Consider the following 15,976-nt stretch of genomic DNA (forward strand, 5'->3'; position numbering starts at 1 on the left):
AGGACGGCCATTCTGTATGGCATAGGAACTGGGCCTTTAGCATGGCGTCACCAACCCTTTGGTCCATATCAGATGTTGTCTATACTGTACTGTCTTTCTGGTGCCTATTGAAGACCTTCCTTTTTCAGCAAGCCTTTCAGTGGGATTTTTTCTTCTAGTCTATATCTATATTGGATTTGTTGTAGATACAGTGGTGCCTCAGGTTACAGACGCTTCAGGTTACAGATGCTTCAGGTTACAGACTCAGCTAACTCAGAAATAGTACCTTGGGTTAAGAAATTTGCTTCAGGATGAGAACAGAAATCATGCAGCAGCGGCGCAGCGGCAGCAGGAGGCCCCATTAGCTAAAGTGGTGCTTCAGGTTAAGAACAGTTTCAGGTTAAGAACGGACCTCCAGAACGAATTAAGTACGTAACCAGAGGTACCACTGTATAAAATATTTAAATTGTCTCTACAATTCTATGATTAAACTGTTAATATACAATTCTATATTAAACTGCTTTAGGGTTTTTTTAACCACACATACATGCAATTTTATATATGTTTTCATTGCTGAGTTTTTCCTGTGAAATCACTTTGAGAGGTTTCATGGGAAGCAGGTCCGTGAAGGAATGAAATAAAGTGATAAATATTGGCTCACTTGCTCAGGCAATGCAGAGTCATGTCCCTCTCTCTTCCTGCCTGTGGCGAAAGAAACCCTTCATGTGTACCCTGTAAATATACATAGCTTGCCCTTTCCATAGACAAATGTACATAGCTTGACCTTTCCACAGAGAGCAAACACTGCAAATGGTATCAACACCACCTCTATAATGAAACAAAGCAAAAAAAAAACCCGCAAAGGAACTTGAACTTCTTGGAATCACCCGCAATCTCCCAAGCTGCTTGTAAAATACTTACATAGGCTGTAATCATTTGCTCTTGGAACATGTCTTGCTGAAAGCAGGAAGAGCAAGATGAAGGAAATAATATCTGCTTTTGCCTAGATGTCTTGGAGTGCTGTGCAACCTTTGTGGTGTAAGTTTTAAGTTTGGTTAGTAATGCACCTTGTCAACACCAACTTCTGCGCCTTCATTACCAACCCAGCAGCTATTGGCAGAATTGTATGGTGCTGGGAGAAACCCAGTAAATATATATGTACCAAGTGAGTGACACGAATGAAGAGATTGTGCCAAAAAACAAATGACCGGACATCCTTCATCAGAACAGTTCCAGGGTCATTCAAAATATTTGGATAATCAGATGAGCAGGTAGTATCCGTATGAGTGAGTTACAGTGTCCCAGGAGACACAGGAGACCTACAGTAAAACACGGGGTTTAGATAATGGAGGTCTTCTGCCATAGTGCATTTCCTCACTTCATTAAGACAGTAAATCCATGAGGAGCCATGAAGGCGAAAAGGCAGCAGCAGCCGAGTGCCAGCCAGCTTAATCGCACAGGCAGAGCCGGCTGCCGAACTACCTGAGCTGCTAAGCAGACAGATGCTGCTGTTACCGGAAAATATCTTAGTTTATGGTTTGGCATTAGAGTTTCTGCTAGAGCATCTGTGATATAATTGACTCGGGTTGTTACATTAAAAAACTTTCTATAGCTGGAAAATAAACACATAAAAACAAATCTAGAATAGAGATTTGGGTAGAAAGTGAAACTACTAAACACTTTGGCATTGCGCACATGATGTGAATTAGGAGACCATTGTATGCACTTTCAAGGTGGGATGGCTGCTGCCCAAAGATGTCTTCCATGTTGGCTCATGAAGGTCTGATCTGGAATTGTGCCAATGACAACATCCTTCTTATGCCCGCACTTGGATAATCCAGCTTCAACATTGCTAAAGCCAACATTTGCCAGATCTGACAACCTTGGATTGTATCCACCACAAGTCATACTCAAGGTAGACCAACTGGCATTAACACACATAGGTAGCTTAGGTCCAATAATTTTAATGGGTCTACTCTGTTTTGTGGGATATCTTCAGAAGAAGAAAAGGCTAAGGAGTAAAGCATACACAAATCTACAGTGGAATCCCTAAGACAGTTGGATGGCGCCTTGTACGCCTGCTTCTGGGAACTCCTGCAGCCCAGCTGGTGCCAAATGCATTGCTCTGGTTTCCTTTGGATGACAGCAGTGAGGCCAAGAAGGGGGTCTTGTTGTCTGGGCAGTGCAGGACCTCCAAACACACTGCCCAGCCCTGTGCCCTGGAGAGATCACTTTGGTGCTACTAATGCAGCAAAAACACTGGGAGGCAGCAGTTAATGGTCTCTGCTGCCACAGCAGGCCCTGTGATTCTCCAGCAGTTTGACTTCAGAGGCACACCCCATTGTCTCTCAAGACAGACAGGTGCCAACAGAACTGAGTTGAATGCAAATGCATTCTAGCTATGAATGCAGAACTGAATCCCTGTAATTTCATTGGGCCTTAGGCAGTGTGCTACTCACTAAAACAATAACTTTCCTCAACTCTGGAATCTCTGTAACAAGTCATGTGAGGTTTGATGATCAGAAATTCCCCCCAGTACCAGTGGAGCTGGCTGGTTGGTCATGATGTCATCAGTCAATGAAGTCACTGAGACAGACAACAAAGGATCAAACCACATCCTATTACACCACATTGGTAGTGTCTGAAATAGGCTTAAGGCCCAATGGAATCAGTAGGATTTAGTTCCATAGTAGAGTTGCTTCTCAAAACCCAGAAAGCACAAAGGATCCCTGTTGTTGGCTCTGGCAAAAGCTAGCAAAGTTGAAACCGGAATGTATGAAAATGTATGCGAAGATCGCACCTAGTGGCCATTTTTTTTATTACCGTATTTTTCGCACCATAGGACGCACCGGACAATAGGACGCACCTTGTTTTAGAGGGGGGAGAACAAGAAAAAAAAAATCTCCCCCTCTCTGCCCAGCGCCCCTTCAGCAAAGCGGCAGGAGGCGCTGCGCAGAGAGAGGGAGAATTTTCCCCCTCTTGTTTTCCCGCTCTAAAACAAGGTGCCGTTCAGGGTCAGTGCACACCGACTCCTCTTGCTCTCCAGGCTTCAGGTTCCTTTCAACCTGCTCTTTGGGGCTGGTGGGGGGAAGCCCACCACCAGCCCCAAAGAGCAGGGCAGGGACCAGTGGAAAGGCGCAGCGGAGAGGCTGCTGCCATAGTCGCATGTCACTTCTCCAGCTGGAAGAGGGTCGCGGGGCTATGGCTTCTTTAGCCCCGCACACGCTCTCCCAGCTGAAGAGGTGGCGCATGGCTAAAGAGGCTCCTGCCATAGCCGTGCGTCACCTCTCCAGCCGGGAGAGGGTCGCGGGGCTATGGTGTCTTCGCTCCATAGGACGCACACACATTTCCCCTTCATTTTTGAAGTGCGTCCTATAGAGCGAAAAATACGGTAACTTATTTCATTTCACAACATTTATATACAGCTTGATTGCAATAAAACCTATAAGCAGTTTGCAAGAAAACGATCAAGAGCGCCATAGGATCATATATAGACATATGAGGGGGACCTTCTCTCCCTTCTCTTCCCACACCTTTCAACATTTCTCTGATGAAAATAGGGGTGTCCCATTCCATAATGAGAATTTTACTATTTATACCTGACACATCTTACCGGGTTGCCGCAGCCACTCCGGACAGCTTCCAACACATATAAAAACATAATAAAACATTAAACATTAGAAAAACTTCCCTAAAAATTATTGCCTTAAGATGGCTTGGGGGGTCAGATAACTCCAAACCCTCAACATTTCTCCAATGAAAATAGGGACATCCTAAGGAAAAGTGGGACATCAAATCAGAAACTGGGACGGCTTCTCTAAATCAGGGACATCCCTGGAAAATAGGGACACTTGGAGGGTCTGTCTTCCTCTTCCATATTACATGTGCTTATTAAGGTACACAGAAGCGAGAGGAAGAAAGAAGGGTCAAGTTGTTTCACTCAGTATGTGTCTGAATGATTATGGGTAGACCAGGAAGCTTTAAAGCAAATGTAAGTCTATGTTCAGCTCTTAAAAAGCATGTTGGACAGGAATGCCAACAAATTTATGTGTGCCGAACTGTCTTTCTCTATCTGCAGAGATACAGTTAGGAGATAAGAGGCAGAGATTGCTACTATCGGAAATGTACCTAGATGATCTTTATTTCCTTTTAATAAAATGAAAAGCTTATGCTGCTTGCCCCCTAGTATGAGAAAGAGACTTTTGTTGCTTTTTTGATCCCAGAGTATACAGAGACTAAATATATGGTGCCATGTTTTTTACTGGAGCAAATCTTCTTGGCTAAGATTATGCAGAGCTCTTCATCAGACAAAATGAAGTTGTTGCTAATATGTGGTATAGAATCTGGTTTCAAATGAGTTTATTAAATAACTTCATATATACAGGTTTAGGATTGGGCACTATAAATTCTGTTGAACAGAAATAGATATGTTTAAGATTACTGATTTCATTTTATTTATGTAACTTGCTTTTAATATTTCTTTTTTATTGGTATTTTAAATGAATATTTTCGGCTCCCTTGTAAACCCTCTTAGAGGAATTCTGTTCCAGTAAGCGTTGTATAAAATTTATTAAATATATCAAAAATATATCAAAAACAAAATATTTGCTTTTGTTAACAAAATTGTTCTCGCCATAACTGAGAACATTGTTTCCACTATACCTGTTGAATCGGCGTGCTTATACTAAACATCTAGGAACATGCCTCAATCTGTTCTAATTCACACTTTCACCTGGCATTCCATTCTACTGGAATTACGGTAGTTTACTTTGCAAAAGTCTTTGTTCTGTTTTGCCGTCCAATGATGTGGGAACATACATATTTTAAACATATCTTTTCCCTAGCACACAACAGACAAACATGTCTCAGTCATCAGCAATACAGTCATACCTCATGTTGCGTCCACTTCAGGTTGCGTTTTTTTGGATTGTGGACTGCCAAAACCCGGAAGTACCAGAACGGGTTACTTCTGGGTTCTGGCAGTCGCGCATGCGCAGAAACGCTAAAACGTACTTTGCGCATGCGAAAACGCTGAATCACAACCCGCAGACGCGGGTTGCAAACGTGCATCCCACACGGATCACGTTCGCAACCCGAGCATCCAACTGTACTTGCATATCATTTGCCTTCCCTGTGTGTTCCCTTCCAAAGTTAATGAATTTCCATAGGAGAGATCGTTAATCTCCCCATTTAACTCCTTGTTGAATCCCTTCTGTGCCACGCTTCCTGCAAATGCTAGTTACTTTTTTTGAGGGGGGTGGGAATCTAGCACATTCAATGCATGCACACAATTCGGCTGCAATCATAATCCCTACTGCTGCATCTGCAGCTCAGGTTCTCACAGCAGCTGTAGAGGAAGGTGGAAGGCAGGGCAATCGGCCTTTATTGGGCCTAATGCCATCACTCAACAGGATGAAGGCCAGCTTGAGGTCCAGTGAATCTCAAACTGGCTCAGCCCCACCCTTGGAATGTCCCATTTTTGGGGCCTTCCACCAGAGGGCATCCCACCTGCTTGCAAATTCCACAGGTGAACAGGGAGGTTGATTGGGTCTAAGTTGTGACTTAACATTTTATCTACTACATTGCACTGACTACATCCAAGCTTGTGATCTGGGGGGGGGGGGGGAGAGAGAGAGAGAGAGAGATTTGAGATATTCTGAATATGAGACTCTCATATTGCCTAGTATTACTTCCCATTGTAACAAACCATGTTCTCTCTTTTGGAATTGATTGTCTCATTTCTCTTGCTATGCATGGCCTTTGCAAGATACAGATGGTTCACCTGAACAGGTCAAACAGGAAAAGAAAATTAGGTGTAAAGCACTGAATTCAAATGAAAAGGATTCACAGAAGTGTACCGGCTGGATTCTAATTCATCATACCGATCATACATAAAGACTGCCGTGAGCATAAGGCTAGGAAGAGAAACTTTTCCCCTGAGAGTTTTAGGAAGGAAGAGTTCTCTGAATGTTGTGTACATTCAACATGAAAAGTGTTCAAATCAACATTTGCTTTGGAGCAACACTGCAGATAAACATATTTGGACAATGTATAAACAGAGAAAATATATGAAAGGGAACTGTATAACTGTGCTTTTTGAATAAGAATGAGAGACCAATGGAATGATTCATTTGTTGGTAGCTCTTAATTTGCCAGTATTGCTTTGAGCTCTCAACGAGCATTTTGCATGAAGTAAACTGGAGGACGGGACGCGGGTGGCGCTTTGGGTAAAAGCCTCAGCGCCTAGGGCTTGCCGATAGAAAGGTCGGCGGTTCGAATCCCCGTGGTGGGGTGCGCTCCTGTTGCTCGGTCCCAGCGCCTGCCAACATAGCAGTTCGAAAGCACCCTCGGGTGCAAGTAGATAAATAGGGACTGCTTACTGGCGGGAAGGTAAACGGCGTTTCCGTGTGCTGCGCTGGCTCGCCAGATGCAGCTTTGTCACGCTGGCCATGTGACCCGGAAGTGTCTCCGGACAGCGCTGGCCCCCGGCCTCTTGAGTGAGATGGGCGCACAACCCTAGAGTCTGTCAAGACTGGCCCTTTACCTTTACCTTTAAACTGGAGGACAGTGGTGGCATGACTTTACCACACACCACAGGTTATTCCAAAGGCCTGACTTTCAGTCTCCATTGATACAAAATTGGCTGTATCAATCCAGTATTGGGCCCAAATGTATCCCAATGAAGTCATGAAAATAAACTATCTAGTGGGAGTGATTATGGAGAACATAATCTGCAAGTAATACCGTATTTTTCGCTCTATAGGATGCACCGGACCATAGGACGAACCGGACCATAGGAGGGGGAGAAGGGGGGGGGGAGATTATTGTTCTCCCCCTCTAAAACAAGGTGCATTCTGTGCGTTCAAGGTGCGTTCACCCGAAGCCTCCGGAGCCCAGCGGGAGTTCATTAACCGCGTTATAACCGATGCACATGTATAATGGTACAATAAGCATGAGTTGTGGATCACAAATCTCACAGATCTTGCAACAATAGCACATGCCACTTGAGCAGTCTAAAACCAATTAACATTTCCAAACAGACAAAATGGTTACAAGAAGCACATATGCTTCTGCTATTGTCTGGCATTATATCAACTTCAGACATTAAACCTTCCCTTTTCATGACATTTCAGATAAGCTGTGTTTCTAGACTCAAACCAGGTAGGATCAACTTTAAACCTAGGGTTATTAGAAAGCAGTGTCCTTAGGGAAATTCACACTGTCACGGGCTATACAACTTCCCAGCAATACAAATATTTCAGCAGGCAATGCCCACCATATTTGAGGGGTGGCAGGGCAGGAAATACCACTGGCCATGATTTGGTCCCAATTAGCTCTTTCTTACTAAGAAATGAGCTCAGGCTTGGAATTCTGGTCCGAGAAAGATGCGCCCTTGTGCACTGAAGAAAGGAGAATCACTGTGCTACCTTTTGCTGGCACATAATTTACAAGTGTCAAATCTTCTTTAAAACCAAAAATGCTGTTAACACCTCCGGGCTTATGGGAATAAATCCACGGAGGATTGTTGGTTTATTCATGTTCAATGTGCCAACCAGTGTTGGCTAATCCCCAGGCCAGTGGCATATTGTTGAAGCAGTTATGAGTTATTTTTCATCCAGAACCCAGTAAATGTATTTGCTTCTCAACCACTGCTTGACCTAGATTTCAAGCTGCAGGAGTGCCTGCTTCTTTCACGTATATACGCCTATATGACAACTTTAGAACTGTGGCATAGACAGTTTTATGCCATACTTTATGGATTTGGGCGGCATATACTGTCTTCCTTTGAATGGCACTAATCACCCATCAATTGTATCTAGGTTTGATGCCAGTCTTGGGCCAGGCCAGGTCAGGCACTGGACAAGGTCCCCACAGCATCCTGACCTAACAGTGCACTGTCTTCCCCACTGGGCACAGGTGGCTATTTTAGATTTTTAAAAACTATTAAATCAAAGATCTGTTGACCGTAGCATTACATGCATTACATTTAAATGATGGGCTGCTACCACGGATGGAAGCTGAGATTGGGTTCTAGTCTAAAGCAGTACTGCTGTATGCTCACCACTACTGGAGGGTGGTGAGTGGTACTGAAGCCACTGTCATGGCAGCAGTAGTAGAAATGTGTGTGTGTGTGTGTGTGTGTATTTATATATACAGTGGTGCCCCGCAAGACGAATGCCTCGCAAGACGGAAAACCCGCTAGACGAAAGGGTTTTCCGTTTTGGAGGTGCTTCGCAGGACGAATTTCTCTATGGGCTTGCTTTGCAAGACGAAAATGTCTTGCGATTCCTGGGGGGTTTTTTTCGCTCCCTACCCCCTTTTTCTAAGGCACTAAGCTGCTAATAGCCTTTTAGCAGCTAATCCGCTAATCCCTTAAACCTTTAATAGCCGCTAATAGCCGCTAATCCGCTAATAGGGTTGCTTCGCAAGACGAAAAAACCGCTAGACGAAGAGACTCACGGAACGGATTCTTTTCATCTTGCGAGGCACCACTGTATATATATAGTGTGTGACTGAATTGCAAAGGTGTAGGGAGGGTAGGAGCCCATTGGTGAAGTGCAGCTATCTTCATATAATACAAAGTATTGGAGGGGGAAAGTAGGAACCCCACACTGAAGGCTTCATGAGGCTGAAAAGCACATATCCTCTGGAAATGACCATCCAAGTAGGGATGGAGCCGCCACAAAGTGGTGCTACCACTCCTTAACTCAGACAGCTGCTCCAGAAGGATACCATGGTCAATGCTATCAAAAGCTGCTGAGAGATCAGGGAAGAATGGACAAAGAAACATCCCCCCAGGTCTCTCCCGACAGAGGTCATCATGCAAAGGTATTTCTGTGCCAAAATTGGGAATAAACCCCAATTGGAATGGATATAGAAAATCATTTTCGCGTTTTGAAGGAAACTCTCGACACCACATTTTGCAAAGTTCTTTCCATGAACAAAGAAAAGTGGTTCTAGGAAGCTCCTTGAGTTGCCATTAAACCTGGCACCCACTGGAGTGAGTGTGATGGGTGCTTGCTAGCATTTGCTGACACAATTCTGGTCACAATGTCCTCAAAATGTGTTATGTAAAATGATTGTTATGTTGAAAAAGAGTGTTTTGATGGGTCACAATGACGGTTGGAGTGATTTGACCATGGTTAAGGAGTCTGCAACAAATTTTTAGATGGTTGTAGGAAAACAAGGAGATTATCTTCTCTAATCGATTGCTAACTTCCCAACATAATTCAAAAAACTTCAAATCAACCAATGTGAAGCTGAGGCTGAGAGGAGAAGTTTAAAATTCTACTGTCATTCAGAACCAAGACGGAAAGAAGCAGCACCCAATTTTACTGGGGGTGCGTGGGCCACTGGTAATGGTTTGGCAGGCTAGTTCAAATCCAGTTTGCCCCCCGCTATGAACAAAAAGAACGTAAGAACAGTAGTGGATCGCATGATAGGGCGCCACTGCTCACATGACCTCTGTTTGGTCATACCTCTGGGGAGAGGGGTGAGGTGGCAGCAAAGTTGGTGCAATGCAAATGCCTCAGCAGAGCTAATAGGGTGCCCCTGCCAGTGTGTTTTCACCATGCCAACCTCCTTGCCACTTCTCTGCTTTCCCTGTACCTCCTGATAAGCAGGAGCAACATGACTGACCAGAGGTCATGGGAGAAGGGGAGCTACAGGAGGAAACTGGTTTGGGGCATAAATACAAGCAGGGGCTGGAGTGACCAGCAGAAAAGAAGGAAAGAGATTGAATAATAATAATAATAATAATAATAATAATAATAATAATTTATTTATTTACACCCCACCCATCTGGCTGGGTTTCCCCAGCCACTCTGAGCAGCTCCCAACAGAATAATAAAAACATGATACAACATCAAACATTAAAAACTTCCCTAAACAGGGCTGTCTTCAGATGTCTTCTAAAAGTCAGATAGTTGTTTATTTCCTTGACATCTGATGGGAGGGCGTTCCACAGGGCGGGTGCCACTACCAAGAAGGCCCTCTGGCTGGTTCCCTGTAACCACACATGCAGTGCTTAAAATGGACTGTACCACTTCCCGTTGCCCATTCGTAGGTGATTAAATTTTTAAAAGTTCGGTTCCCTATGAAAAACAATACCTAAAAAGTAGCAAAGCAGATGTGGATTTTTTGGGAGGGGGGTTTTGCAGGGGGGATCATTCAAAAAGTGCCATCCCCCCCCCACACTCTCTAAAGTAGTACAATCCATCATTCACAGTCTATTCCCTATGGAGACCCAAGTCCACTAGACCAGGTCAAGGGGTATGAAAGAACAGAGACGTGGAATTTTACTTTTGAGAGGAAATAATGGAGGGGCATGTCAGGGCTAGGGGAAAGGGTTGTGATGTAAAAGCAGCAGAGGCCATTATTCTCATGGCTACTGCAAATGTTGGTATTCCATGTGGTGGTCAACCTGTAGATGTCTAGGAAACAAACATTTATGATAACAGGCAGCATTTCATTTTTAAAGAAACTGAAGTGTCAAATTATACGCTTTCTGGTTATGGATGATTCCCCTAACAAGAGCAACCAATCTACATCTTCAGGACCTAATTAATATTCACGGAAAGCAATTAAAAGGAAAAGGAGACAATTGCATTTGTGCTGCTGCTGCTGTTATACCAAAAGGCAAAACGAGCAGCATATTAAAATGGCAGCCGTATGCTGGCAAGCGTTGTTGATGCCCTACATGTTAGAGGCATCGAGACACACAGAGTATTGTAGTCGACAGATCTGAAGGTGACACATTTTCACAGATGGCGTTTCCACATACCTGCACCAGCAAAGGAAATCGGAGAGATCAAAGAGACTGCTGTGCATACAAGATGGACGGATGTGGGGGAAGAGATAAAAATAAATAAATCTGCCGATAACAAAAGCTATTGCTACAGAAAGGTGGGGTAAGTGAAACTGATGAATAACTGCTATCTGGCAAGCACTGATAGCAGCTGCACACAGGAGTGAGGATGTCTGAAGAGAGTTTCTGAAAAGTCGTTCTGGAGCTACAAAAAAATACAAAGAAAAGTCATAATAGACTTCCAGCAGTGTAGACAAAATGTTTACAGGAGAGGTAGCGAAAAAGTGTGTTTCTGCAAGGGAAATGTGATTTTTTTATTGACTGTATTTCCATATTGATTAAATTATTTAGAAAGAGATGGAATATCACTGCCCCACTTCCGAAAAAGGTGGTGCCCAATGCAGGAAACAAAAGAAAGCAGAGGTGGTCACATTCACCCTCCGAGGGCAGGATCTCAAAGTGGGTGTGAAAAGACCTGGAGTTTGCAAGGCTTCCTTCCCAGCTCTTCTACATTTTTTTTTTTAGTTATTTATTTGAAGGCATTTAAAATAGTGTTTCCCTGACTGATTTTAAAGCACCGATAAACTGCAATGTACTACTCTTATTTTATGTGGACTCTCCTTCCTTGGAGCTTTTTAAGCAGGGGTTGGATGGTGATCTGTCATGGCTGCTTTAGCTGAGATTCCTGTATTGCAGGGGGTTGGACTAGATGACCCTCGGATTCCCTCCCAACTCTACAATTCTGTGATTCTATAATTTTATGATTCTATGATGTAAGGCAGCTTCCTATAACAGGCCTAATGAGCTTTGGTTTTATTAAAACATTTACTTCCTGGCACTGACTTAAAAACTGCCTAGGGGACTAGCTAGGGAAGGGAAGGGACAAAAAAAAATCACTAAAGTTGCAAGATCCAAAGCCAGTAATTTATATAAAGACCTCCTCCCCTGCAAGAGAAAGTAGAGGTGTGGAAATTGGGACTAAAACACTGTCCCCTTGGTTCCATAAACTCAGCCCCAGTGCCCCTACTCTACCCTATTTAAAATTATTCAGAATACAGTGGTATCTCGGGATGCGAACGGAATCCATTTCAGAGCCCCGTTTGCATCCTGAATGGAATGTAAGATGCGATGGTGTGTCTGCACGTGCGCGGGTCGTGTTTTGCCGCTTCCGCGCATGTGCATTATGTCATTTTTAGAGTCTGCACGAGCGGCGAAACCTGGAAGTAACGCAGAGCACAACCTGAAAGCACTCAACCTGAAGCACATTCAACTCAGGGTATGACTGTAGCAGTTTGCATGACCCATTAAGGAAGGTAACGAAACAATAACATTAAAAACAGAACCAACTGATTGCACATTTATACAAAATGCAGTTATTTGGCTTAATTAATTCAACATTTATGAACCTGATCCACTGACACTAGCTTTTCAAAGTCACATAGTCATTTACACCTCTAGCACCCCCTGCTGCTCCCTTGTTTCTCAGCACCCCCTGCCACCCACTTGCCTCTTTGTGCCCCCTATGCAATCTCCCCCCATGGGGTGGGGTGGCACACTGAACAATAACCACCGCACCAGAGGTTTCTGGGAAACCTGATGTCTTGCAGTAATTCTCAGTAGTACACAGTTTCCCCTTCCTAGTTTGTTCCTGAGCAAGATAGGCTTAGAGCAGGGATGTCCAACAGGTCGATCTACTGGTAGATCCCGGGGAGGTTTTGGTAGATGGCAGCTGATCGCTGGGACCCTTTCCTTAGCGTTGGTAAAATCGAATCAGGCCCCGCCCCCTTGCCCCGCCCTCCATTGTTGCAGGATCGTCAGAACGGAAGACTGAGGTTACTCAGTGAGGCTGTTTGTTTCCCCAGCAATTTGTTGTTGAGTGGCTGTTTCTCTGTTTCTTTTTCTCCTCCAAAACCCTTAAAATCAGGGCTTTCTTCTTCCCTAAACAAAGCTAAACAACTTTTTCTTGTACCCCCCCTCATCAGGGTTTTTCTCCTCCCTAAAAAAAAACCTGTGACCTGAACCCCCCCCCCCCAAAAAAACAGGGGTAGATCACTGCCAGTTTTTAACTTGGCAAGTAGATCACAGTCTCTTGGGAGTTGGCCACCCCTGGCTTAGACTCAGGACTCTGAGAGAGTCCCCAGGGAAGCTAAATGACTAGGGCTGGCTTGTGCAGAGGGCAGGAGGAGTTGCCAAGTTTTCAGGCAGGAGGAGCCTTTCCCAGACCTAACAGCAGACATCAGAGTGATGCAGAGGGCAGATGTGAAATGCTTTATAGGGCATGGCAAACTATGGAAGAGGAGGACATGAGCTGCAGGAGATCCATAGCCATGCCCTTTTGAAGGTGCTCCACTGGCTCCATCTGGCGTATGTGCCAGAGAGGCTGAACAGGCATGCAACTAACCATTGAAAACAGAATTGTGAGCTTATGCTTCTAAAGAGATGGGAGTTTTGTTAGTCGGAAACATTCTGTGTTCTTGCTATGAATCTGATAGGCACAAATTGACATGCCCCAAGGTTATGGTGGCTGATCACACTCTGGTGTTTGGTAAAATAGGGAAATTTCACTGAAACTAATTTCTAAGTGTTGGAGACTATCATTCCGGCATAATGTGCCTGCATTTCAATGCATATGTTATCTCCCATAGATTTAAGTGAGTGAGAGAGAACACTTTTCGTTCCTGACACCTGTCACATTCTGGGAGTACTATAATTATCTCTCCGTTACATCAGGCATTGCAAACATTATATGCAATTTCGTAGGCATAGTTATTGCTGCACTCTGTGCAATATAAGTGCATTCGCACTGTCAAAAGCATAATAAAAATACCTTCCATTGTATGGTTCTCTGGAGTTCAAGAAGAATTAGTATGGAAATTATATACACCTGAAATACCACACATAGTTTTCTTCATGTATATGGTTAAAGTAACTGATGTATCCATGAGTAACAAAGCAGTTTTCTTTACTTGTACAAGTAATAATGTTCTCCAATACGACCCCTTCATTTCCATCTTTAAGGTGGGAGTAATGCTTTTGCTGCATAAATTTATTCCGCCTCAATCTGCCGATATGCCTCCTACAACAAAGCATCTCTCCGTAATTGTGTATCTGGCGTGGCAAATCCTATTCTGCATGAAAACTAATGATTGAGATTGCAAAAGATCCACATGAGCCTTCAACATTCAATACTGGCACCATGGATGGTACATTAATGGGATCACATTTTCCATGTATTTCCTGACAGTAAGAGCTGTTTGACAGTGGAATTTGCTGCCAAGGAGTGTGGTGGAGTCTCCTTCTTTGGAGGTCTTTAAGCAGAGGCTTGACAACCGTATGTCAGGAGTGGTCTGATGGTGTTTCCTGCTTGGCAGGGGGTTGGACTCGATGGCCCTTGTGGTCTCTTCCAACTCTATGATTCTATGATTCTATGTAATGCCTGCAGTTATCTCATGAGAACCTACATCTAAAATTTGAACCACCTTTCTGCTTCCTCCACAGTAGTTCCCTCTCCCCAACACACAAATGCAATTATGTGGGAGAAAACATCACCATGATGACCATGTCCACCTGCAACTGAGGTGGAACAATCTGAACTACGAGGTTTCTGAAGTGCATGGCCCTGCTTTGTGCAACATCAATATGCTAACAACCCACCATTCCTACTTTAAAAAAATAATGATAATTCTGGAGTTTTTCATGCAACTTTGCCACAGCTTTCATTTTGCTGAAAGTTTTGTTTTCTTATAGGTTACCATTGAATACCAGTGCATCTTCGCCGCAATTAAAACCACTGTGTGTAACAGAATTGAGCAGTTATGTTAAGATGCCTTTTTGTGTTGTGATTTAATCTGTGGGCACTGGTAAGGCACAAGAAAAAGGAATGATCTGAAAACTGCAGCAAATGATGCATGCCCGTCGATTCTGAAATAAATTTTAGAAATTCTCCAAGTTAAACTGGAAGGCAGTAGCACAGAACACGGAGCAAAATGACCTCATAAAACAATACTAGAAAGAAACAGGGGAACTCCCAGTTATGCCTACTTGATACAGTGCGCATGGAAATCTACGTAATCTGAGAAAAGCAATTCTAGGTAGTGCTTTCCAAGATATTAACCCACATTTCTGCAGGGCCATTTCCCTCTACATGTAAGTGCAGTGGTACCCCACAAGACGAATGCCTCGCAAGACGGAAAACCCACTAGACGAAAGGGTTTTCCGTTTTTCGATGCGCTTCGCAGGACGAATTTCCCTATGGGTTTGCTTCGCAAGACGAAAATGTCTTGCGAGTCTTGAGATTTTTTTTCGCTCCCCACCCCCTTTTTCTAAGCCGCTAAACCGCTAATAGCCTTTTAGCAGCTAATCCGCTAATCCCTTAAACCTTTAATAGCCACTAATAGCCGCTAATAGCCGCTAAACCGCTAATAGTGCTATTCCGCTAAGAGGGTTGCTTCGCAAGACGAAAAAACCGCTAGACGAAGAGACTCGCGGAACGAATTAATTTCGTCTTGCGAGGCACCACTGTATTTTAACTTTAGAATAAAACCCATTGCCATGCCTCCCTGCAACATGGGTGTACGATTTGCTTACCTTTAAAATGGAGCTGGCCAAGAGGTTGTGTTATTATTTTTCACAATCAGAAGCTGGAGCTGCCTGGAATGACCCATTCTTCTTCGTTCACACATTACTAGCATTGCTTAAAGCGGAAAATTAAACACAAAATGGGTTTTATACTTACCATTACTTCCTATTCACAAGAATGGCTTTGGATTTTACACTACATGACTGGACCTACCTCCATGGTACCCTCTTGAAAGGAAGAGGGAGAAGAGAGAGGAAGAGGAAGAGGCGGAGCTTGGATGGTTAGTGGGAAACCACAAAGTGTTTGTTAGTCTCAACCTTGCCCTCTAGTGACTGGAGGCTGAGAGAGTCAGCAGAAGGCTGGGGAGGGAAAGGTTAAAAGCCAGAATTGCCATGGAGGCTGCCAGTTTTGTACAGTAAATGCAGTGCTTTTTTCGGGGGGGGGGGCGCAGGGGTATGCATACCCCTAAACATTTTGTGAATCTAACTTTGGCCTCATTGAGGGGCATTATTTCAATATGAGTAGGAAAATGAGAGTACCCCTAAACATTTTTTTTTATAAAAAGCACTGAGTAAATGTATTACTGTATAGTTGTATACATTTGATACCCT

At 43.8% G+C, this 15,976-nt stretch overlaps 1 long non-coding RNA gene across 1 annotated transcript in view; it reads right to left on the reverse strand.

Moving 5' to 3' along the window:
- The window catches only part of LOC310671084, a 46,114-nt gene extending 30,495 nt beyond the window's left edge, over positions 1-15,619 (reverse strand). The window contains exon 1 of the long non-coding RNA XR_014507762.1: positions 15,522-15,619. This is a non-coding gene — a long non-coding RNA (uncharacterized lncRNA). The remainder of the gene's footprint in view (positions 1-15,521) is intronic.
- Positions 15,620-15,976: the final 357 nt, after the last annotated feature.

This window comes from Podarcis tiliguerta (assembly GCF_965153285.1).
Source record: "Podarcis tiliguerta genome assembly, chromosome: 2".
Taxonomy (NCBI): domain Eukaryota; kingdom Metazoa; phylum Chordata; class Lepidosauria; order Squamata; family Lacertidae; genus Podarcis; species Podarcis tiliguerta.